The sequence below is a fragment of the Pinus tabuliformis genome, chromosome 5_1 (genome assembly GCF_031772625.1).
Source record: "Pinus tabuliformis cultivar Carrire ecotype Pingquan chromosome 5_1, CPIR1, whole genome shotgun sequence".
Taxonomy (NCBI): domain Eukaryota; kingdom Viridiplantae; phylum Streptophyta; class Pinopsida; order Pinales; family Pinaceae; genus Pinus; species Pinus tabuliformis.
The window spans coordinates 545,924,852-545,950,819 of record NC_142305.1 but is presented as its reverse complement, the minus strand read 5'-3'; the positions used below and the strand labels follow the sequence as shown (position 1 = coordinate 545,950,819).

General features: G+C 36.9%; 1 pseudogene; it reads right to left on the bottom strand.

The window, feature by feature from the left end:
- The window catches only part of LOC149165958 (3-ketoacyl-CoA thiolase 2, peroxisomal-like), a 44,875-nt pseudogene extending 19,115 nt beyond the window's left edge, over nucleotides 1-25,760 (bottom strand).
- Nucleotides 25,761-25,968: the final 208 nt, after the last annotated feature.

Sequence of the window (25,968 nt, the reverse complement as noted above, 5' to 3'; positions counted from 1 at the left end):
TTCCACTGCTCGCCATCTTCTTTCACAACCAGAATCGATCTCACAGATCTCCCACTGAACAGGGTTTACCACAAGCCCGAGCGAAACCCCTCAGCAACAAAGGCATCCCCTTGAAGCCAAAACAACTCTGATACTGAATGTAGGTTTTAACCCTGTACAAAAATTACCTGCATACGAATTCTAAAACATAGAAAATAAATAATGTGAGAGCATAACACATATACATAGAGATTTTCCCCTGCATCCCAAAACTGGGACTACCAGCTTGATTTTTCATTATATTCCTTTCAATGTTATAATACATATCTATACATGCTGAAGAATCAAATACCATGGACTGGAAACCATCGCGTCTAAAACCATGTACCGAAAAGCATCGCGTCCAAAAACATGTGCAAAAATCATGCACAAAACCATAGGTGGTTCCGCCCAACCTAACATAGGTTCCAAAACCAAAATTTTCTAAGGTGCTACCTTGGACCCCATAGAGTGAGGTTACTTGCACCCCTCAAACCCCCTGTGACCCCTCCGCTACGCAATCAGCGCAACGAAGGGGGGGCTCCGCCCCCCCTCTAACCCCCTGATTAACTACATGGGCTAGTTGTGGAAAGAATATAACACAACCCAACACCAACTGTGTGTGAGACTTGTTCTTTGCCTTGATCGACAAACCAAAGTATGTATGATATTTCTTTTTCTTTACCTTGATTGACCAACCAAAGTATGTATGAGATTTTATGCCCATAATGAGAGGTATTTTTTGTGTTTGCCTTGCTTCCATGCATGGGTCTTGCCTTCCTCCTTATTATGATAGGTCTCATTTGAATGATGGTAGATTCATTGGCCCCAGCCTCTAGGGCCAACCTCCTAGCTTCTAAGAAATGATGGACTGCGTCCTTTACATAATTATTTGCTTATTTCACTGTCATATGTTTCCCAAACTGAAAATAGTTTTTGAGCATGTCATCCCCAATCAACTGTGTAGCAAGTATAACAATCTCCTCCTGAAACTCTGAACTCTCCTTGTGTTCACTTGTTATAGTAGGCCTCAATGAATATTTGATCTGAATACGAAAGTGTTTCCACACAAAGTGGTTGTTTTTGTTAGCTCTTTTATGCGATATATTAGGGTAATCCAACAAATTTCTCCAAGAACCAAAGAAAGGAATCAATCCTACCACCAACATTCACAAATGAGGAAATTCTAAGGATGCAAAGACATTTTCTGATGCACAAAAATTATTTTCACAAGGGGAGAATAAGTGAAATCCAAATCATGATGGCCCCTAGATAGTTGCCAAATCACAGGCATCTGACATTTTTTGATGCACAAAAAATATTGTAACAAGGGGAGAATAAGTGAAATCCAAAACATGATGGCCCATAGAAGCCCTAGATTCCAAATCACAGGCATCAGGTTCTACATGCACAAAGTCATTTAGATTGAACAATTAGTAGGTGATGGTCTCTTGAACCTGGTAAAATTACCCATTATCTGCGTGGTTAGAAGTTTCAAACTTTGAACACAATGCTTTCTTTGCCACTAAGAGAAATTCTACATTATTCATGATGATATTTGATCTGCAGATCAAATAATAATTGTACATGTACATATTATGCATGTTTCTGAGTGACTAAGTATGCAAAAAAAGGTTTCACAAATAAGTTTGTATTAAAGTTCTAGAAGCATGTAGAACTGAATCTACAACTTGTAGCCAATTACATCTACGATATGTAAATGATAAGAACAGTTGCAAAGAATTTAAAACGATGTTCTTGTGCATAGTAAAATGAGATAGGAATAAAAAAAAAAAATCTTAAATCCAAACTATAATCAAGTAGGATCAATGGAAAAGCATCCCTTCATGAAGAGTCTTTGGAAATACCCTTAACATATAGCTTGAGCATATATCCAAACAGACCTTGTTTATAATGCGTTGTCTAGAAAGAAATTATAATCAAATAAGAACTATGAAAATTGTATTTTCACTGACACTTTCTTTGGAAAGACCTCTAACATATAGCTTGACTGTATGCCCAACCAGATCTTATCCAAAGATGATTAACTAGGAAAGCATTGAAAACTTTAAAATATTACACGAGCCAATAAATGGAAGCATGCCAAATAATAATTTCCATAAAATAAAGGTTGTGAAAATCAATTTGACAACATAAAATGGAAGGAACATTTATTCAGGCATAAGAAATTTAATCGACACATCCTTGGCTTAGCAGTATTAATAGTACCAGTCAAGAAGCTATGAATATTTACGTATGAGCTTTCCTACCCATAATGAGAGGTCTTTTATGCATTTTCCTTGCTTCCATCCATGTGTTAGGTACCAATCAATTGTGGAATTAAGTGGGAGAATGACTAAATGAAAAATAATGGATTTTTGAGTTTATTCTTATAACATTCATTGTACATTATAATGTGTCTATTGTGAAGTATTGTTCTATTGGATCCAGAAGTCTTATTCACTGTAGATCAATTTTGCTAAAAGAAAACAAAAAATAAAACTCCCAACAACTTGTAAAACTTTATTCCCTTATCTAATTGCCAACATGAAAATAGAGTGTCAGATCAATTTTTCTTAAAAAAAAAAACGAAACTCCCAACATTTTCTAAAACTTTATTCCCTTATCTAATTTCCAACATGAAAATAGAGTGTCGACAGACAATTGCTGTGACTGAGCTATTTTGACCAAAAATAAACAAAAATGTTACTGTTTGACTTTATTCATTCTATCCTTCATAATAATGTGTATTTTTTTCATTCAAAAGAGCCATGATGATAGCAAGGAAAAATCCCTAAGATTTTGTAGTAGTTTGAGTATCTCAGTTCAGTGTCTGAGCCCTATCCTGAAAGGTAACAATGCTAACCTAAGATAGCTCTCTATCTATTTTAACTGATTGATTAAACATTCTATCTCCAATAACGTTTAGATTCCTTGTAATGTCTTTGTACTTATTTCATGAAAAACAAATGAAATCCTTGCCTTCTTCTGTTAAACTCAAAAGGTTCCAATAATTTGTTTTCTATTTGAAAAATCTTGTTCTCTGTTTTGTTATTAATATCTAGGACATTTTAAACCACAAGTAAATATTATCATACCCTTGTCATCTTCAGTCACTGCTACTCCACTAGTTACCTAAATTTCCTTCGAAGATCCATAATTCTTTATTCAATGCACATGTCCAAGAAAAACCTAGTATGTATTTTGTGAAGTTGCAATCGTGATGTCATATTTTGTAAGTTTAGGTAAATGGATGGAGACACATAATTTCAAAATTAGCTACAAGTCACTGTAATTTTGAAGTTTAAACATCATATAATCATATCTACAGGTTAGAATTTTTTAGGTCCTTCAAGTGTATCACTTCATCAATTGATGACATTTCTCGGCTGAACAAGGTTTATATGTAATTTGTTTTCTAAATTGTGTTCTAATTTAAATTATTCAACGATAACATATTGATTGTGCATATCTTATTCAAATTCAATGACGATGACATTGGGAGTTTTTACTCATAGTGATATCATCTATATCAAATGGATATTTTGTTCAAGGCCTAGAGTTTCCACCTATTAATCCTTTTTTCCAAATCCATGTAATTAATATTATGTGAAATTTCATTTTTTAATTTCATTTTTTTTGGCAAGTTTGAAGTCTAAAATGTAGAAATTTCGAATAATTTAACACATATTCACAGAGATTATCCTGATCATACAATTATAAGCAGAACATGTATAATACATAATCTCCTCTACGTTGATCATCAATTTACAGAAGTAGAAACATTCATAGGCATACATAGAAGCATCAACCACACATATCAACACAGTATTTTCCCGGGGAAAGCATCTCGCTAAAAACCCCACACTATCTGTATATTATATTGATTGAATCATGTAACATTGCAAAGTACAATGCTTATCACAAGCAATCCAGTACTAGCTCCACCTGTTACACACAATACAGCTCAGATCTGATCTCCAAATCTATTCCACTGCTTGCCTGCCTCTCCAGCTCAATACCTGCTCAAGAACTGATGAGAATGGCTTACCAAACTCGTATTTGACCTGAAATAATCACTCACACTCTGTTGGACGTGAGCACAAGCTAAAATTCTTGATATTGGCCAATTCATTGGCATACTCAACCCCTCTGATTGTGCAAATCATCATGCACAGCTATAGTCACAACTGATAGCAATCTGATCCTCTAACACCTGTCCCTGCTGAACTGAACATGCACTGACATGCAACTAAGTTAATTGATGTATTCTATAGTTGCATTATGAGTTAATAACTTGCAAATTAATTAATAACTAATTCACCCAACTCATCTCTAGTCTATTGATCAGTTAGACTAAATACAACCAGTTTAACAAAGCTAAATTGAACACAACTCCATCAACTGCACCTCCAGTCCACTAAACTCAACTCACTTGAGTTCTAACTGAAGTCCTACATGAAAATATTAGTCATCCCATAGGTAACCACGTATTTCCCTCTGGGATCTGCATGTACCACATCCATAGCTCATCCTGAAGTGCTCCAAGAGAATAAGATCAAGTTTATAGTCCAAATATTATTATGAGACAATAATATTTGACTTTTCTATTTTTGACAGCCAGTCTAAAAGTAGACTTTGATCACTCACACTGTGATCACTCACACTGTGGTCACCCACACTGTGATCACTCATATTGTGATCACCCACACTATGATCATCCACACTGTGATCATCCACACTGTGATCAAAAATAGAACTTGCGCCATAATTTGCCTGCGGGCCCACTTAGTGAAGGCGACTCTTTTCACTAAGCTCCATCATCTTGTTGCATTCTCAACAAGCATTTCTTGTTGCACACTTTTCAACACTCCCTCTCAATAAGAAAGGCTTCCTCTCAAACCCGATCCTGTAACTCTGGAATGTTCTCCATGAAACACATCTGGCCGGTCCACTTGCTCTGTCATCAAAGTCTCTGACTGCTATTACCTCTGTCAACTAAAGACTTTGCATCTATGTGCTCTTCAGTATCTGACTGCTCTAGCCTCTGTCACTTTGATCTCTGACTGCATCTGTGCTGCTGCTGGTTCTATCTCCCAGCATTGCATCCGCACTGCACCTCCCAACTGACCTCCCTGTTGGGATAGAAACACCCTCTGATGCTGAAGCTCTACCTGCTACTGACAAGTGCTCCCTCTCTGACATCTGTGCTACTGCAACATCTCCATGCATCTCGCACCATTACACACCTCTCTGTGCCACCTAGCACTATGCAAAACACTTGTGCCTCTCACATTGCTACAGCTTGCTAGCTATGCGCTGTCCTGGGATTCCCTGCACTGTCGCTCTTTCTACCGCTCCATCCACATCTGTCTCTACCCAATCAATCAGTTCCTGCTACTACACATTTGGGGCTCCCATAGCAGGGTCTCATCCAAGAGGTTGGGTACCTCAAGTATCCTGCCCCTCCTCCTTGGGATGATCAATCCACATCACCCCACCTCCTACCTGGAGGTATGGCTGCATGCGATCCCTCAGTCCACCTGGCTTGAAGTTTCCCCCTACTGGAGGTCTCTGAATGAGTAGATGTCTCTACTCGATCTCCTCTCATCTTCCCCTGTTGTGGCTCCTCCACAACCTCTGAAGCTGCTGAACCAATCGTGGCTCCTCCACAATCATCTGAGACCTCTTCTGGCTCTGCATGTTGAGAGGTAATATACGCTCCCTCTCAACCACCAAGTCTCCATCAGTTGCCTCGCTGCTCAAGGCTTTGCATGCATATTGAACCTCAAGAGCATACATGTTCTTGACCCGTGAACCAATCTGCTTCACCTATCTGGTGATGATGTGTCTAAGGAAAACCTTTCCCTTACTGAAGACTACATCATAGCCTCTGTCTTCCAGCATCGCGATCGACACCAAGTTTCTCTTCAGTCCGGGTACATACTTGACATCAGTCAAGGTAAGGCGAGCTCCATGCTCCCTCTGAAAAATAACTGTGCCTACACCTGAGACACTATACTTCTCATCATTACCCATCCCTATGAGTATCTGGAGATCTTTCTCCTCCAAAGAACTGAACAAACCTTTGTCACCGGTCATGTGAAAAGAAGCTCCACTGTCAAGAAACCAACCACTTCCCATCATGGATGAAACCATGCATGCGAAGAGTGTGAAATCCAACTCAAACTATGAAGCAAGTGAGGTTGCCTCACCTTCAGATCCCTCCCCGGATCCCTTCTTGGACTTCTTCTTTGGGCAATTAGTAGCATAATGACCCAACTCATGACAACGAAAGCATCTCACCTTCGCCTTGTCAACCTTCTTCCCATCATTGGAAGAATTGGATTCAGAAAGAGAAACCTTTTCCTTCCCCTTCTTTGCCTTACTCGCTAAGGCACAGTTCTCCTCATCCTGCATGGATGAAGAACCGTCTCTGGTGCTCCGTCTAATCTCCTCCTGCATCAAATCCGACCATAGTCGTTCCCAATCTGGCAGTTTCTCCCTTCCATTCACCGAGTCCTGGTAGCTATGCCAACTCTTAGGAAGGTCAAGGAGTGCTAGACTCACCATCCTCATCCGACAGTCACCCCCACACTTCCCAGCTCATCCCGACATTGGGTGAACTTCGTGAGATACCTGGGCATACTGTCTCCATTCTCAAACTTAATGTTTTTGAGTTTTATCTATTGCTTTGGAATTAAATTCGAATTCCACCAGCACAAAAAACTCAACCGCTTCTGATCTAGAATTCGTGAGAAAAAAGTATTTCTTGTACAGAGATCGACTGTATGGGCATTCACCAGATATCTCACCTTCCAAAAGAAGGATGAATCCAGAGGCTAGCTGGCCCAATTACAGACTCTGCCTAAAGAAATAGAATGTAAACACTTCCTGAATAGTAGATCAGATGATCAATCCTCGCTTGATATCCTGTAAAAATCTCTTTTACAAATCAAGCAGCTCTGATACCATGTAGAAATTTTTCTACAAATCAGCTAGCTCTGATACCATGTGGAAATTTTGAATAATTTAACACATATTCACAGAGATTATCCTGATCATACAATTATAAGCGTAGCATGTATAATACATAATCTCCTCTACGTTGACCATCAATTTACAGAAGTAGAAACATTCACAGGCATACATAGAAGCATCAATTGCACATATCAACACAGTATTTTCCCGGGGAAAGCATCTCGCTAAAAACCCCACACTATCTGTATATTATATTGATTGAATCATGTAACATTACAAAGTAAAATTCTTATCACAAGAAATCCAGTACCAGCTCCACCTGTTACACACAATACAGCTCAGATCTGATCTCCAAATCTATTCCACTGCTTGCCTGCCTCTCTGGCTCAATACTTGCTCAAGAACTGATGAGAATGGCTTACCAAACTCGCATTTTACCTGCAAATAATCACTCACACTCTGTTGGACGTGAGCACAGGCTACAATTCTTGATATTGGCCAATTCATTGGCATACTCAATCCCTCTGATTGTGCAAATCATCATGCACAACTATAGTCACAACTGATAGCAATTTGATCCTCTAACACCTGTCCCTGCTGAACTGAACATGCACTGACATGCAACTAAGTTAACTGATGTATTCTATAGTTGCATTATGAGTTAATAACTTTTGAATTAATTAATAACTAATTCACCCAACTCATCTCTAGTCCATTGATCAGTTAGACTAAATACAACCAGTTTAACAAAGCTAAACTGAACACAAACTCCATCAACTACACCTCCAGTCCACTAAACTCAACTCACTTGAGTTCTAACTGAAGCCCTGCATGCAAATATTAGTCATCCCATAGGTAACCATGTATTTCCCTCTGGGGTTTGCATGTACCACATCCGTAGCTCATCCTGAAGTGCTCCAAGAGAATAAGATCAAGTTTATAGTCCAAATGTTATTATGAGACAATAATATTTGACTTTTCTATTTTTGACAGCCAGTCTAAAAATAGACTTTTATCACTCACACTGTGATCACTCGCACTGTGGTCACCCACACTGTGATCACTCATACTGTGATCACCCACACTGTGATCATCCACACTGTGATAAAAAATAGAACTTGCGCCATAATTTGCCTGCGGGCCCACTTAGTGAAGACGACTCTTTTCACTAAGCTCCATCATCTTGTTGCATTCTCAACAAGCATTTCTTGTTGCACACTTTTCAACATAAAAACTATTTTTTTGGGTAGATCTTACCGAGCATTTTGGTAATCCTAAAAAGTTAATCATACAATGAATAATTTCACACTTGATTTCAACATAGAATATTCACAACTAATATATCGAGCACATATAGAGCCTATTGTTGTCAGTAATTCATCTTGGAATCACCATCATATTCCGTGGTGATTTCCCTCTCTCTGCAACAATCATTTTTTATTTTTTTGTTTGAAATAAATAATGCCATTCTCCTTTAGGATTGAGATTTATTGGTTGGAGATTGTTTTTATAACTAACTTATATAGGAAATTTTGGTTATTTTCACCATGTATTATGATTGTTGTCTAATATAATAATCAATTCATCTTGTGAATTGAGTCCATCTCAAGTTGTTAAGAAGAACTTGTTATTCACCTAAACCATTTTCAATCTTTGTGATTTGTTCACTCTTCATGAGCCAGTGGTTGATTGAGACTCTTTATGATCTATTAGGACTATCCCTTTATTATTCATTGGCTAGAGGATGGGTGGCTTGAAGGTGGGGTTGTAAGTTACATGTGAAAAAAAATAAACATCTCATTTTGCATAGCTTACTACTAAAACATGTCTTATGCTAGTCTTCGATGAGATGCAGTTTTGAAGTAATATGTTATTCTCTTGTTTTTTCATATAGGTAGAATTTCTTTTTCCTAGGAAAAAAAATCCAATAATTTTATATTGATAATAATATTACATCCATATATGCTAGTAGGCATTCCTAAAGGCCAAGTAGCCTCAAAAACTATTTGTCGAGAAGAGTCCAGATCTACAAAACCTTAAAAGCATTTGTAGCCATGTGATTTTTCAAGTGACCACCCTCTCAAAAGGATACATATGTACTCCTATTATCTATAAAGACCCTTTATCCATGATCCAAAATTTAATCATTTTCCTACCCCAATTTATATAATTTACATTCCTATTATAGTCAAAATGACCATATAGAACTGCTGAAAACACTGATAAGATCGTTTGTCATATTTGAGAAAAAACATAGAGAGTAAGAATATTATTTAGTGCCAAGTTTCCTAAAGAAATTATGTTTTCTGGCCATCCTTCAATTTGTGACTTTCAATGACGCTGGGTCCATTTCTAAGCCGACTTTTGACAATCTACCTGCTTCTTGATTCCTGTTCTTGGTCAATGGAAACATAAAAATAGAATGTAAGTTGTATGTTTTGAATAAAAGGCTACAAGTGGTAGCTCAAAAGTTTAGAGGCTCTTTTCAAGCAATTTATGACTGGCTTTCAGTCTCGATACACATGAAGGTGGGAAATCTTATATTCTCGAGCTAAGATGAAACAAAAGTTTTAGAGACATTAGGTCTGCATAGTTGTTTGAGGCATGATTGATACAAGCTGAAAGGGATATGGGTACCTAATACTCTTTTTGTCTCAGTCTGTAAAATTTTTTGTACAAATTCGTTTTTTTTCCTATTATTAGGTTTGCATGTGTAGAAGTCTACAAGTACAACACAACCTTTTAAGTGGTGCACTTATGCATTTGGATTTGATCCCAACAATGTTATAGTTGGAGATGAAATTTTTCATCATTGGGATTTTAGTTCAGAACATTTTGCAGAAGGTGGAGGCAAGAGACATGGGAAATAGATGGTTCAACAAGAGGAGGATTTGCACTCATCCATTAAGAATATTTATGGTTATAATGAAACTTCACGCATTGATCAACTTGTTTTCTATTGTTCATTGTGCACCCTTTTGCATGGTCACCGCCTTCTTCATCAATAGTACAACACCAACTCCATCACTTACTTGGATTGATTTTCCTTTGTGAGATTGAAACATAACATAGACATAATTGACATATATTGAATACTTAACATTCAGTACTTTACAATGGTAGAAAATCTAGCATGCTATAACATTTTTTATAAAATCAACAACATAAAAAAAATGCTTATCATGTATGTGGGAAAGAAACTCTATACCAATAGTGGTGCTTCCCCTCTTCTTAAATGCATGTCTGAGTTTCCCTAAATCATAAAGATAAGCATTAGGATGAAATCCATCATCCACATATATCATCATGGGCTTCTCATCTCCAATTTTAGGATCAACAATATTCACAAAAAAACAAGAAACACATTAAGTACCATTGCGGAAACTCTCTAGTGACTCCAACTTTGGAAATTATAGAACATGGGTGTTTTGTACATTTTCTTAAACTGGGATGATCTCATATTTGAACTTCCTTGCAGCTATTGTTGCTATTGTGCGCCTATGAGATTCAACCTGAAAAACAATTCTAGCAAATAATATTCAACTCCCATTCCTTACCTTCGCTGATTAATTCATATGAACTACACCAACATTGACTTCACTCAAATCAGAATCTTAAAATATCATCCATATACCACTACTTGATCTTGGCCTTGTCGTGAAATTCCATAGTGATCAACTAGATTTGCTGAGATGATACCCATCAACAAAAGACAATCTTGTGCTTTTCTGAAAAATTCAACCTATTGCAAGTGGCAGCAAAAGCCATCAGTTCCTTTCACACAGATCTTTAATGAAGTCCTTATATATCTATCATTGTGTAGGTGTGTGTGTGTATGTGTGCATAAATATGAAGGATATATTAAAGATATCGAAGAGTATGGACAAAAACATTAAATTGAAACTATTGACAAAATTGAAAGCCTTATGTTTACAACATCATTAAATTTTACTCATGCCTACCTTTGAATTGACAGAGCCTTCCCACACCATAGGATTGATAGTCAATAACTCCACTGCTGCATTGATGCCTGAAGAAAACAAATTGAAATCATAAACTTATCTAAACTCAAACCTGATATGATAATCCAGTGGTAGCAAACCTATATTGACATACCAATGTCATAAAACCCAACTTGAATTGCAACTGCAACATATACAATTGCTTGTAGGTCTAAAGATCATTGTCTATTGATAGTGTTCACATGTAAAGTCTCTGGAGAGATGAAGTGGTAAGCAACATGCAGTTATCACAAAAGCTCAAGTATCCAACAATAAAATAATTCATTTGACACATGAAATGGTAGGATATACACTTGGGAATCCAGCATAAAAAGCAGCCATCCTAAAATCATTGGCATGTTGAGAGCCAAGTGCAAGAACAATACCCACTACAATATCACCAACTTCAACTGGATTAAGTCCAGTCTTTTCAATCAATTTCTATAGGAAGCTAGAGAACATTCAAAGACAAATTTGTGCACTCATGCTTCATGGACCATAATGGTTAGGGGGAGAATTTTCAAACTGCATAAAAAAATCATGAATCAATTTATCGGTGTAACCACTGATCCATACCTTAAAAATAGGAGAAATCAAGTCATCAATAAGAGTATCCTTAAATACTCCACATTTAACCTTGAAAATAGAGGTATGATAAGCCTTGCAAAAGTGACAATCAAATAGAGAAAAACTAGCTATTGATTAGCTAATCAACAAGAATTAGGAAAAGTCTGAACTCAATCAACCATATATGATAAAATGAAAAGTGTTCAAAGAGATTTCCTGAAAAACCATCAATTAAGCTGGAGAAAAATGGAAACTTATGCAAAAATGACAACATCATCACCAAACTCAACAACTCTTTCATAGGAAGCATTGTCTCCAGTAGCGTAAACTGAAGCCTAGTAAAAAAAAATAATGGTTGATACTTATATTCTCGCTAGAAGATCCATGTGTTAAATATACTCAACACAGTCTTGTCTCTCTTCTAATGTAAAGAAGATAAAATACATTTTTAATAATATATTTATGGAAAAACCAAATTAACAATGGCCTAAAACAAGGGTACAACAAATGTAGTTAAGGGGATTCAATTGTTAGGATTCCCCTTGACTAAGGAATGAAACTATATAGCTAGTGGATTTGGGCCGATGGTATTATGCTAGTTATATTTGGATGGAAATAAGCTTATAAATAGGCTTATTAGTCTCCATTGTAATGTGCCAAAGGTTGAGAAACTATGGGCTCCCCACCCATTGTAAGGGGCCAAGGGTTTATTAGCTTGGATAGGCTTTCATGGAATTCTGGTAGTTGGGTTATCCCCATAGTTGGGGTTTTCCTAGGGTATTTATGGGGTTGTTAGTGTGCGTGATTGCTTCTATATTGTGTTGATGATTATTTTTATTTACCTTTCCTTTTACACATGACACCAATTAAGTCGAATTTAACACAAGCATCCATTAACCCCCATACAATAGTACCTCAAGCATTCTAAATCCATCAACATATTTGAGCATATAACATTGAATTTATCATTTCATCACAGTATCAAATACAATACCCATTGCACAGAAAGTTATGAATAATAGCTTTCACCTAAAAAATCAACATAACACAACACTCACAACCCTTGCCCCAATCCCCACCCAGACTAATTTCAAAAAAGAAAACAAAAATAGGAAGGTTGATATGTAAGCATAGAGTATATTTCACCATTATTTTTTTTATTTCAAAGAATTCTTAGTGAGTATCCATTTATATGGATTAATTTAACTTTATTTCTAGTGTTACAATTCCCTTTAGGCTTTGACACTAGACCATTGTGTGGGTTGGGGTTGCCCATTCTTCAGGGAACACAAAGAGTCGAGTTGTTTCTTTTCACTCCCCTCCATTCTATTATTTTTGAGGAATTATTTTAGGCAGTGCCAAACATGGTCCATTAAACCAAAATCATAGATAATAATAAAGGTTAAATGTAACACTTAATAATTCCCAAAAACTATAGCCTCAAATTGCACCCAATAACCAAAATAAAAAGGAAACAGAGTAGAAGGATCTAGGTCCATTTTGAAAAAAAAAACGTCTTGTATGAAGTTAAGTTCTACTGTAATTTTTAAAACCTACGTGGGAAAACTCATTAAAGTTCAAAGAACAATAATCTTGTGATTAAATTTAAAAAAAAAGAAACCTCTTCATATTTTGGTTCTGAATACAATGACCTGCAACCTTCGCTCTCATCCATCATCACTAAAGAGTCTAGGCCTGATGTTTGCTACATCCCAACAACTCTCTTAGATAGTTGAACTGCCAATACCTTGGTCCTCATTTAAATGGTTCCATCTATTATTATTATGCAGGTTGTCATCTGTGATGCTGTCCTCCAAGTCTGTGACTTTCCATCTGTGAATTTTGCATCATTATCCTGTAGGAGCTTCAATAGAATTTTAAATTTAAACTTAATGTTTTTAAAAACCTTAACTTCATGATGCCAATCTTCCTTGTTCAACTCCATTAATTGTCAATCCACTACATTCTCTAACTGTTTTCTCCACCTTTTATAACATTAAGTCACGTCACATGATACAATCTCTTCCTGGTGGTTGTATCATGGAAGTGATGCCACCATGGCTTGGTGAGCTAACAAGTTTGAAGGACCTTGGCCTGCCTGCTTCCTAAACTTTGGAAAGTATTTCTAGACAACACTAATGTCATCTGGTCTCATGGCCAAGAGGAGTTAGATCTCTTCTTCAAGCATCTCAACAGTCAGTCCTCCGCCATTAAGTTCACCATGGAAGAAGAAGTTAATGATTGCCTCCCTTTCCTTGATATTCTTATTTCAAGGAATATTGACAGTTCCCTCTCCCACCAAGTGTTTCGTAAGAAAACACATACGGAGAAATATCTTCATGCCAGTTCCCATCATTTTCTAGCTCAAAAGTTGGGCGTTCTCAACACCCTCGCTACTCATGCCCATAGGATATTTGATGAAAATAGCTTCGAGAAAGAGAAATCCCATCTCCTTAATGTCTTCGTTGAGAATAGTTATAGTAGACACCTTGGTTAGAAGGATTTCCTTAAAGCTTCCAAGAATTCGGTCGTTAAAAAAGAACCTAATGAACGAATCCTAGGGGTCCACCTACCCTTTGTTCAAGGGACGAATGATAAGATCGCTAGGATTCTTAAGAAGCATATTATTCCCTCAACCTTTAGACCCCTTAACACAATTCGTAAATCCCTCTGTTCTGTGAAGGATCCTATCGACCCTAAGGACATGGCGGGTGTCTATATTATTCCTTGTTCCTGTGGGACCCCCTATATTGGTGAAACTGGATGCATGCTCTATTAATCAAAGGATTAATGAGCACGCAACAGACCTAAAACACAGGAGAACCAAGTCTTCCGCACTAGTAGAGCATCCGAAGAAGACCAAACATCATGTGTGTATTGAGAAGGCCAATATTATTGCTAAAGTTGCACAGTTCCATCACCAAAAATTTACGGAAGCCATTGAGATCAAGAGAAGACCAAGTAATATCAATAGGGATGATGGTTGGAAGATCAGTAGTTGCTGGATTCCAGCTGTCTCTTCCTAATCATTCCTTCCCCTTCCTCCCCTCCCTCTATTTATAGCTGGTTATAATTTTCTTATATAAATATGTTCTTAACCTTCTCTCTTTAGCCTTAATCCTTTTATCCTCTTTAGGAATCCCCCTTGATTTCTTATTTTTGAGTGACAATCATTTTCCTAACTATCTATATTCATATAGCTAAATTAGACAACTTTACCAATAAATCCATATAATTTAGTTACCTTTAAAAATAATACTATTATTATAACACTATTATAGTAATAATAATAATACAATAAATCCTTATTATTACTAATTTCCCTAGAACTGTTAGTTACCCTAACCATTAATTATTAGAATAATACTTCAACAAGAATATAATGGTATCTATTATTACCTGACTAGTCGAGTATATATAGTATAACAATAATTAATATTATTTTTGTTAATATTAAATACTTACAATTGCTAATATCCCTAGATCTATTAATACTCTTACCCATCAAATAACATTTCTATTAAATTTATTGATTAGTTACACTTGCCATTAATAATAAATTAACCTTATTATAATAATAATATTTTATGAATTATTATTTTAATTAATATCAAATCCTTTTGATTAATAACTGTTAATTTCCCTAGTTCCATTATTTTAGGTGATCATTTCTATCAATTTTATAAATATTCCCCAGTAGTATCTGGGTATTAAAATAAAATTTTTTAGCATAATAATAGTATAATTAATCAATTTGAATAGTCAAGTCTAGCCATTTCTTGGTCAAAATTTTAGTCGTTTTTTCCAGTATGATCTATTATAGCCGTTTTTCTAGCCGTTGGAAGATATGCTCTCCCTATTTAATTCTGTAGCCATGATCTGATTCTTCAACTTGTCCTAGCGATGAACCACACTCGTTGGTTCGAAACGCATCAACAAATGTACTACCATGTGATTTACGCCGAAAATTTTCTCTTAAAGTTTGAAGGAATTGTACATTTAACATGAGTAGAGGTTCCAGTATTCCCATACATCCACATGTGTTGCACATTCTCTTAATTTCTTCCAACAAGGAGGGGTCAGAATTCTCACTTAAATTTTCTTTAGTCCCAAATGATATCCTTTGTTACCTATCTGTTTCCTCATTTTTTGAACCATCTTGTTACATAGGAAAACCTTATTACACGAATCTTCACAACGAGACACCTAATTTCCTACAAGATATCTTGAATACTCCTATATTTGATACTCGGTTTATTTGAAACTTGATTACTGTAGAGTAGAGCCTCTTTCAATATTGAGCATATCATTACCTTATTTAGTACATAAATTGATCCCTGAATTGGAGCCTCAAATTCGTCCTTTTCTTTATATGCCAATGGAGAAGGAAAAAATGACATTATCTTTGTGATTCATTATTACCCCATCATTCCCAGATCTTCCTGCTTGGACCCTAATTTCCTCATCAAGATTTAATATGAACTGACTCTCAAGTGGTACTTCTCTAGGCAAGGGGTTTAGTTTGCTGGAAAATTGTATCAATTTGTGGATGTATGTATATATTTGCTCTTGTTTTGAGTATTTTGAATTTTCTTTTCTTTGTTGATAGACCTTGCTATTTTTCTTTGTGTATCTTGTTTTTACCTTATTTATACTGTGTTTGATTTTGACATGTTTGGGAAGATTTGTGACACAAAAAAATATGATTGAATGGTAAGATAATATTCTTCACACTCTATGAATTATTACTTTTCTTTTGGTATGCCTATTGTAGCATTTGGTGAGAATTTTTTGGTTGTCCCTTTGAAGAGGAAAAGTTCTGATCTGCATATGCTAAGTCTCTAAACTTATGGAATTGATAATATGTGTACTTGAAGAGGAAAATAAAAGTGTATCCATTATGTGTGTACTTATATCATTGTTTCATAGTTCCATGCATTACACAAAATCTACAAATAGCTAGTTGCTCTTTAGACAAGAAATCTCATGATTTTGCCTTCTTGAGTAGTCCATCATGAACAACTTTGTAAAATAATACTACATTGTGTCACATGTTTATTTTTCAGTTTAACTCTTAGTTTCATTGTGAGTAGACATTCTTGGGCCCCTCGCCAAGTTTTCCAGTCACTGTCTTTGACAATATCTTCTCAAAATATATAAAAATTGTTTAGAAACTACATCAGAATCTAGATCATATTAGATTTGTTGCTTGTAGAATATTCATAATTATGCTTGTATTTGTATCAAAAAGAGCGTTATGTTCTTCATTCATTTTAGCTATTCTACAGATAGCTAAAGTAGAGTAAAATTTTGAATGTTGAATGGCTAACAAATTTCATTTGGATATATTTGTGTGCATCAACAATTTGATTGCAAATTTACTGATAAAATTGTGATTATTGAAGCACTGAATTTTTTAGATATCCAGATCCCTTTTAATTCTAATAATCATTTCAAGGAATCGTTGTTGCATGATTTTGATAAATTTTCAACTATATTAACTTGGACTAGATTGTGTCTTGCATGAGTTACACTAGTCTTCTTCCATATGCTATCCACTTATGACATTCCTTTGCAATATTTTGTGCATCTCTAGTTATAGTTCATTTATAAGTTAGAAACATCTTCAAATTTTCACTTCTAATTGAGTATTCAAATGAGCATATTGATTCTCTTACACATAATTATTTTTCCTTCCACCCACTTTTCATAACTTTCATAACCATTAGGTAGGGACCTGCAGCTTCGATGCTTCTTTGCTTGTTTAGTAAAATATTGTCGAGACTTTAATTTAGTGAAAGTTGTAGAATTTAAAATTTATGAAGTTTCAAGGTATAATTTTTAAAAGTATAATTCTTTAAAGGGTGCTATCTCAATGGAAGAGCACCTGCTTTACAAGAAGGATGTTGGTGGTTCGATTCCATCGTGCCCTGACATCTATGTGGAATGACGACGACCAATTTTTGGTAACGAAGGCTCTTTGACAATCACCAATAAGCTTTGGTGACATTTTTCAACCCTCACCAAAATATGAAATGGTGATGGTCAACAAATTCCACCATATATATGCATCAATAGTGATGACCCTCAAAGGTCCATAACCATAAATCGTTGTTTTTGATATGAAATGGTGATGGTCATTGTCCATCATTATAGTCATTATTCGTGACAGAGATTGAATGTTGCTACAACACCTATACTTCTGGCAATCCGGCTTTTGGTGACAGTCAACGAACATCATCATATATATCACTACAAGAAAAAAGGTCATTAGTGAGGTTCATGCCTGTGACGGACCTTTAAAGTCCGTCACTAATGTCGCATATGGTGACGATCTTTAAAAAGGCATTGTTGTAAGTGTATATAGTAACGGTCCTTTAAGGTTTGTCACCAAAGCCATTTTCAATGACACTTTTGGTGAGGGTTGTTAAAGGCTTGTCACTAATTCTCTCTTTAATGACACTTCTAGTGACGATATTTTATTGACCATCACTAATGATCTTTTTGGTTACTCTTGGTGACGGTCAATAAATGTTCGTCATCATTGATCATTCCAATGAGTTTTTGATGATGCTTCATGTCTGTGGCAGACCGTTAAGGTCTATCACCAATGTTGCATATGATGATGGTCTTTAAAAAATTGTTTTTGTAAGTGTATATAATAATGGTCCTTTAAGGTTTGTCACCAAAGGCATTTTCAATGACACTTTTGGTGAAGGTTGTTAAAGGCCCGTCACTAATTCTCTCTTTGGTGACAATTTTGGTGAGAGTCATTAAAGGCCCATCACTAATTCTCTCTTTGGTGACACTTCTAGTGACAACCTTTTATTTACACTCACCAATGCTCTTTTTGGTTACTTTTGGTGACGGTAAAAAAATGTTCATCGACATTGATCATTCCAATGAGTTTTTGATGACACTATGTACCTGTTACTATATTCTTTCTCAAAAGATAATGATTTAAGACCATTTTTGTGGAGTCTTTTATGTGTCCAAGGTCATAGTGGTTATAACAGTCAGTCAATTTGTTAATAAGTAATTAGTTTGTATCATTTCCCTCAAGTCATAAGAATATAGTTTTCCTATGAGTCGACACATGATTCATCTCTATTAGGTTTATTATGTAGAAAATTTTCTTTAAATAAAGTTCCACTACTGTGTGTAGGAACTATATTATTTAATACATAATCAAGCCCTATTAATTCTATTAATGAGAGATACCTATCACTCCTCAACACTCATGTCTCACCTTAACATGATTTGCAAAAGTACACTAGCATTTCTTGGCACCTCGCATGTCTTGGAAAATATTTGTACCTCAGACATCTTTGTACCTAGAACATCTTGCCACGAGTAGGACGCCAAAGCAAATGTTGGCATGCCCTAGCATAGCATGGAACTCCCCTATATATCATGTGTGGTCCCTAGCATGCCCTGGAACACCTTGGCATAATATTGCATTAACAAACATTAACACTTGGCACACATTGGCACTTGGCATGTATTGGAACATATTATCAGTGTGCCTAGCATGCCCCTTTTGAAAAAGATAAAGTCCCCACTTATTAACCCTCTTATGTGTTAATTTCCTTCCATTTTAGCTTGTTTATTCCTTGTGTTTCCTTGAAACTCCTTGAATGCATATTGGCATAGTTTGGCACCGTACACATGCTAGCATGTCCTAGCACCTAGCATTCCTTGGCACCATTTGGCACATGTTAGCACACCCTGGAACTACCTAGCACTTCTTGACACTCCCTGATATTCCCTGCCATGCCTTACCCATGCTTAGCATACCTTGTCACTTCCTCATTAGCATGACAACTAGAACTCATTAACACTCCCCGACACACCTTCATATTCGTTCACTTCCATGCATTTTGACCTAGTGCTCCCTTCTGTTTTCCTAGTACTCTCTAACACTCCTCAACATGCATTGGCACTCTCTAGAACACCTTAGCACTCTTCGATATGCTCTGCCACTTCATAGCATGCATCATACACCCTGACGCATATTAGCACTTGGCACATGTTGTCACTTGGAAAGTCTTAGCATGTTTGGCATGCATTGATGTGACTTGGTATGCTTTGGCATGGTTCAATATTAAAGTTATTTGAGATCAATTATTGGAAACTAGATGAGAAGAAAGAAAGGAATATTTGGCACTTAGGAGGCATTGACACTTGGCACTTGGCACCTATTGGTGCCTAGTGTTGGTGTGCCTAGCATTCCCCTGATGGAAAAGGTAAATTGATGACTTATTAACCCTATTATTTGCTCATTTCCTTGTAGTTTAACTTTTTCCTCCCTTTTGTTGCCTTGATAGTGCCTAGCATGCATTGTCACACCCTTGTACATCTTGTCATGCCTTAACACTTGGCACATCTTAGTTTGTTTGACATGTCTTCGTACTATCTAGCACATGTTAGCATGCCCTAGAATTCCCTAACGCACCTTGGCAGTCATGACCTCACAACTAGCATTACATTTTTCCATGACTTGGGAACCTTACATTCACTAGAACACCTTGGCACTCCCTAGTTGCCATGCCCTCTGTTATCCTGCACAATGTCCCATGTTGATGAGGAGATCGACGGAGGTAACCAAAAACCAAGATTCTTCTTTGGTAGCTAGCCCTACCAAACCAGAGAGGACTTTCTCTATGAAATCACAGTGAAGAGATGGTTGGAATGTAAAGGATTCTAGGGGAGTTAAAAACAACTTCTACAATTAACTTTCACTCCACCCTCTCTCATAAATGAGGTCAAATTTACATCAAAACAACTTACAAATACTAAACACCCATTATTTACATTTACTTTTACACCTTACATTAATCTACTTCACCCTTTTGACTTTTACCAAAGTCAAATAGGAATTACAAAAAATTACACAATGAAAACTTTACAAAATTCTCATAAATTTCCAGGCGTGCACCGAGTTGTTGGAGGCCATTTTTTAGTGCCTTTCTGAATGCAAAACTAAAGCCTTTTTTTGAAATATGGGAGTGTGTAGATGTATTTAGAGTATTTGTGCACTAAAAATGACACATTTTTTGCTAAGATATGGCCATTCTGCCAATGTGTCTCTAGGTACATAGGGAAATGGAAAAAAAGGGGCATAAAGGTGATTTTTGGCCTATTCTTTGAAAATTTCTCCAAAAATGAGCCCCAAACTAGGAAAGTGGGAAAAATGGTTTTGAGAGGGGGTCATAATATTTCCAAAAATTATGAGTTTCCATCAGTTGGAGGCATGAGGAAGAAGCACAGCGTGAGCTTGCTGTACTCCTAGACAAAAAATTGACAAAAAATTGCAAGTCTGCATGAGTTTGCATCAAAACACAAAATTTTCTCCAAATCCTCCCAAAATTTGTCGAGAGATGCCTAATGAGGTATTTTATGCAATCATGGATACATCAACAAAAAAATATAACTTACCCTTATCCTCTTAGCTGGTTAGGGTTTCCTTGAGTTTTTACTTCAACTGCTTAATTTTGACCTTGGCAACCTAATTCCTTGTGTAATAATGGATGCCCATTTTATTTTGCAACTTGTTATCCCTGTTGGCCTTGTCACGAAGATTCTCAAGGTGGCAATTGACTTTGTGAAGCCAAAATTCCCTGTCCTCATTTATTTACATGGCAATCCTCTCTTCAAAGGTTAATTCTTCCATTGGTGGCTTTTGTCCTCTTTCCCTCTGAAGTGCCTTCCTAAGACCCATTGTCCTTGGTCTCTTCCTTGCCACATGTCCTTCATGCTACTCAGTGTCCTCATGGTCCATCACTACCTTGCCTTTTATCTCTTGTTTCTTGGCTTTGAATTGCTCTTTCTCCATGACTAGTTATTTTGCCTTAAGTTGATTGTTTTCTTGATCAAGGAATGAAACGATGAATTTGGCCCTTTGCAAATTGTCCTTGAGCTCCATGATATGAGAATCATTCTCTTTGATTACTTGTTGCTAGGTTTGATGCTCATCATGTGCCTCCAAGTCAGCTAGGTCAAAGTCATGCTCAATGGGCTCCTCATCATGCAAAGAAGCCTCAAGATGTGATGGTCATCCTTATTCCGCTGATATTGTAGGCTTGGCCCCTTCCTCAATTTGAGGAAGAAACACAAGGATTCTACCTCTCTGATGTGTCTTGGTCACCTCAGGCCTAGGTGCCTTGGAAACCTCATCATGTTTTCTTGATGACCCCACCTCCATGGGTTGTACTGACATGGTTTGGTGCTGGCTGGGTGAAGTGGTTATACGCATTTTCAAGGTTGCCTCAATGAAGGTGTCCCATGTCATGTTCTTCTCTTTCAACCGATGGAGTGTTATAACCTTTATTAGACTACGGTGAAAGAGGCTGGCACAATACACTTTGCGTTTCAATTGCACCCTTTCAGACATTTTGTTTAGGCTCCTATACAAGTAGCTAGACCAATTTAGAGACTTGGCAGTTGTAAAATGCATGAGAAGTCTTATGTAATATTGATATAGCCTAGAAAACATGCCCTCACATGTGAATAAATTCATGATAGCGTTCATCAATGGTGTAATATATCTCTCCAACAAGTATTTGAATGGGAAAACATGTGAGTGAGCTCCTTTGTATTGTGATTTCAAGTATCGTTTGTACTCTTCCAGGTCTAGGTTCATGCCTTTGAACCCGTTTTCACCATGGTTTAGTATGCCTGTAGCTTGAGAGGTGGAATCCACTAAAACATGAAATAATTCCTTCCAATGGTTATCTTGTCTTCCTTCAAGGTGAGGGCAAATATACGTGTGAGATGCTCATGGTAACCTACTTCCTGCACTCTTTGACAAAACCCTAAACAATTGACATCTTCAAAGCATTTCATGACAAATGGGGAGGAGGTGATTTCGTTACAATTAGAGGGCTCAAACCTCAGTATCTTCCCCCCTTGTTGTAATTCCTCTTCCCTGATGGTGATGAGTGAGGCTCCATACTTCAAACCCTAGGTGAAAGGCAAGCAAAAATAGTGAAATTTACTGTTGTGAGGGAATGATGTGGTATGATGGACTTAGGAGTTGCCTAAATTTGTAACGAAATTTAAGAGGGTAGGGGATGATGTCAGTGAGTAGGGGAAAAAGGAATTTTGGGAAATTAGTCAGGGGAGGGGGTGGAAAAGGGCAAAGCACAGGCCTATCCTGGAAAGAGATAAGGTAGATTAGGGTTTAAAGGAAAATGATAGAAAATGAGGGGATAAGGCTTTGTGATGGATGGAAATGGTGTATTAGCTAAAAAGGGAGGTGTAGGGATAAGATATCTAGGGTTTAGCACAACAACTCATGATTTTAGGATCAAAACCATGAAATTCATGTAAACCTTAGAAGAAGAAATATTTGATATTTTTCTTGACATATGAGGCAAAGGAGGGCATGAAAATGATTAAAATCACTTGTTATAGATTCTGGAGGATGAAATGACTAAAGAGGAGCTTCGAAAATTTAATTTTGGTGGTCAAACAACAATTTTGGGCAACTCTGCCCCGTGCACAACATGCTATCCAGGTGTGCAGCGAAGGCTCTTTGTGTGCATTAAGAGTCAATTTTTATCAGTGAGGGCTATGGAATCACAATTTTTTGCAAAGGAGAGGGAGGAGCTTGATTCTGGGATGGAAGAAAAGTGCAAATGAGTGTGAATGAGCTCCTCCATGTGCCTTTATAATTTGCTTTTGGTGTTTAAGTGATTAATGAGGTAGGGTGGCCCACCTCACCAATTCACTTTCTTTTTGCGTTTTGTAGCCTTAGGACCCCTTCTTGTAAATTTAGAACCTTATGAACATTATTACATCGAAACACATAAATTTCATTTGAAATCAAGTGTTATTGAACAAATTTACCTATTTCTACTCCTCATTTGCTGGATTTATACATGAAATGATTGATTTTGTGACCTTAACCCTAATGACCTAGTGGTGACATTGCGCTAAATGGAGACCACGATGGTGTGACTAAAGTGATATTTATTATGTTTTCATGATGGTAGACTCAACTGAGTGGTGAAAGTGACTGGCATATGAAATTCTTGAGAGAGTGGAAATAGCCCTAGACACACTAGCAAGTGACCAAATTTTTATTTGAAGACTCACTGAAATGACAAGAATTTTACTTGACGCCCTAAAAACACCTTGTAAGAGCATATTTGATCACTGGTGATAGACTTAATTGGCTAACACTAACATCCTCACATATAACCTTACTTTTTTTGTGACTTGGGAACCCAACCAATTCATTAGCAAAACAATGTTGTGCCCAACCCAAAGTCTCCCTTTCTCTGAAATTGATTTTTCCACACCTTATTACAACCATAGGCTTGCCTCTTGCAAGTCCTATTTTCAACTTCTCCTAAAAATCTTCATCCTTGGGACATCTGGAATTCACTGACACTCCTTGGCACACACTATTATTTGTTCATTTCAAAGCATTTTGACCTAGTTATCCCTTGTCTTCCCTTGACTCTCCCTAGCACTCCTTAGCTATCATTCCTTCACAACTACCCTTACTTGTTTTTAGACTTGGCCGGAACCCAACCAGGTCTTGCCCCGACTACAACAACTTAATCCAGTTATAGTTACTACAACTAGACTATGCCTTGTTCACCTAAGAACTGCCTATAACACATCTTAGGCTACTCATGTCCAATGTCAACTCATCCTACTTAACAAGTTATCAATTCAAGGCTTACATCCAACCATGGCCATAAAACAAATAAGAAACATAATTTACATCTTGATATGCCATAGCACATGGCACGTCTAACGATCCCTTAGCCCTATGTTGTGTGCGTTACCCTATATCTCCTTTATGGAATAGGAAGAAGAGAAAAGATATGAATTACAATGCATCTGGTCACATGCAAGGAATATTATGTTTGACTATGGCTAATCTGAACTCTTGGTGTGCCCCAGTTGCATTGATAAAAGTGCCAGAAATGAAGTACCCCCACTGAAGATAACTAAGTCAAAGTACACAATAACTCAACCTCTGAATTGGATTTAAACTGCTTCAGCCAACCTGGAAAATTGTGCCCCTCCTACAATATAACCTTTCATGCAATGTGCCTTAGGAAACCTATGGATCTTCACCCTCAAAAAATTGGCCATGTATATAGTCTAAAACTGAAAGCTGAACTGAACACTAACAAATGCAAAACTAGAATTGCTAAATCTGAAACAGCCAGTAAACCAGAATTAACTGAAGGTGGAAAAACTGAAAATATACTAAGATTGGTGCAGCATGTTTAAGGCATGCATGCACCCTTTACTCTTGTACATAACTGTGCTCTCTTCACACTGCAAACTAGTTCTGCACCATCTCTCTACCAGGGACTGCTGCACAGAACCCAAGATGAGCTCTGCTAAAGTGCTGTACAGATCCGCATCACTGCTGCTGTGGTATGGACGTGTAATAAGTGTTTCCACTGCTCGAGAATACTGTCTCAGCTGAACCAGGTAAAAAATTATAACATCTATGAGAATGCACAAGAGATAGGCAGAGGGGGTTGTCACGGAAGTGGGTAGTAGCAATTAAACTGAATCAAATCTATTCAAATGTTTACAGAGGCAGCATAGTTTATGGGAATTTAGAAATGATAACACAATAATGAGATTGATATGGACTTCACCAGGAAATCCTAGTTGTAAAGAATAAATACTTAACAGTCCAACTTGAGGTTTAAGACGGGTGAAAATGGAAAGAGCTTTTTCATAGAAATGCTAATTGTTTTTCATTCTTTACCCTTTAATATTGTCTGTCATGTCAACAACCCCAGACACATGGTTCTGCTGCTAGTGTATTGTGCCAAGACATGTTACTTCTCCAAGTCCTCTGTTTTCAATCTATTGGAATACTTGACTTCTGTTGTTACAAGCATGCCCATGCAATTTAGAAAATTATACCTCGAACTCATCTTAAAACAACCTTCATCAAGCCTATCAACCTCTGTTTATTAAACTTCGACCTCTTCCACCTGCTAAGCCACTTGCTTCAAAAGTCAAAAATTTCCCACGTCATTTTACGTACTAACACTCGGCACGTAGTAGACATTGAGGAACATCAGCATATTCCCTCCAAAGGGAAATCTGGACATTTCATTTACCAACTACCATATACTCCTTCCCACCACCAAAGATCACGGAATCCTTGGGCGAACACGACACATACTCTCTGAACCAATCCGTCATGTCAGTGAAATTTCGTGAGGCCCCTGAATCAATATAGCAAGCAGATGACCTGGACTGATCATGACGGGTGTAGCTCTACGGGTCTATTTATATGCTTATCAATGTCTAGCCCTAGGCTGGTCGCCTTGTCTTTCATTGTGTAATCCCTGTTCGGTGTTAGCCCTTGTGATTGTATGATGAGCCCTCTGCCCCCTCTCACGGTAGTTAT